This window comes from Sinocyclocheilus rhinocerous, unplaced genomic scaffold (assembly GCF_001515625.1).
Source record: "Sinocyclocheilus rhinocerous isolate Xijiao unplaced genomic scaffold, SAMN03320098_v1.1 C36276296, whole genome shotgun sequence".
NCBI classification, from domain to species: Eukaryota; Metazoa; Chordata; class Actinopteri; order Cypriniformes; family Cyprinidae; genus Sinocyclocheilus; species Sinocyclocheilus rhinocerous.
In genome coordinates this window covers 1-965 of record NW_015777615.1, presented here as the reverse complement: position 1 = coordinate 965, position 965 = coordinate 1, and the positions used below count along the sequence as shown (strand labels likewise).

Below are 965 nucleotides of genomic sequence, written 5' to 3'. Positions count from 1 at the left end.
GCTGGTGAAGCTTAACTTGGTATTTAATTTGGAACATGAATTAAAAACATAAATAAATTAAATATTTATTACAATTAAAAATAAATATAAGTATACAAATATATAAAAATTTAATAAATATAATAAATATAGAAATAAATACAAAAATATTTATAAAAATTTACTAAATAAATGTACAAATAATTGCAATAAAAAATATAAAAATATATCATTTTTGGAATGATTTGCAACTGTACTTACTGTACATTTTAATATCAAAAGTAATGGAGGCATTTTTGATGCTGCTCTTGACATGGAGTGTGTAGCGGCCAGTTTCCTGGAAGTTCAGTCTCTTGAGGAACAGCAGCGCCTCGTACCTACAGTTCCACAAACCCTCACAGTGACCTCAACATATCCCGTAAAAAAATACAAAAACAATCACATTCGGCTTACGGATATGTCAACCAGGCACGTCTACAAATGTCATGTTCATCTTGCTTGCCTTGGGTAATAACTGCATTATTTAAGACTGATCGACTAAATGTAATGCTGGCCTAAATGTGTGTTTTAGACTGACCTGTCGTTATAGCTGTAAAACCTGTTCTCTGGGAGTGAGGCATTGTGGGATGTTGGAGTCTCCCACTGGTGTGAGATCAGCGGTGGATATGCTTCGATCAAAACCCTGAGATCCACATCGTCGCCTTCGTTCACCTCGATGGACAGGCCGCGGTTAGTGAGTTCAGAAGAGATCTTCGGGAAGAGTCGAATGTATGGTTCGTCTGTCACAAATCAAAGTATATATATATATATATATATTTAAATAAATAAATATTTTATTTATCTAAATATATGTATGTGCATTCTAAATATAAATGTATTTATTTATTCATTTATTTAACATCATCAATTAACAGCGTAATTGCTCTCCGTTTCTCACCCACGACCAGCAGGTGTGTGGTGGAGCTGTTGGCTCCGGCCTCGTTCTG

General features: G+C 34.3%; 1 long non-coding RNA gene across 1 annotated transcript; it reads right to left on the bottom strand.

Annotated features, from left to right (window-relative positions):
* Window positions 1–246: 246 nt before the first annotated feature.
* LOC107735758 (uncharacterized) lies at window positions 247–963 on the bottom strand. Its single transcript, XR_001639504.1, has 3 exons — window positions 917–963; window positions 557–758; window positions 247–356 (listed from the first exon to the last, which is right to left on the bottom strand). It is a non-coding gene; the product is annotated as an uncharacterized LOC107735758 (long non-coding RNA).
* Between the last annotated feature and the right edge of the window lie 2 nt (window positions 964–965).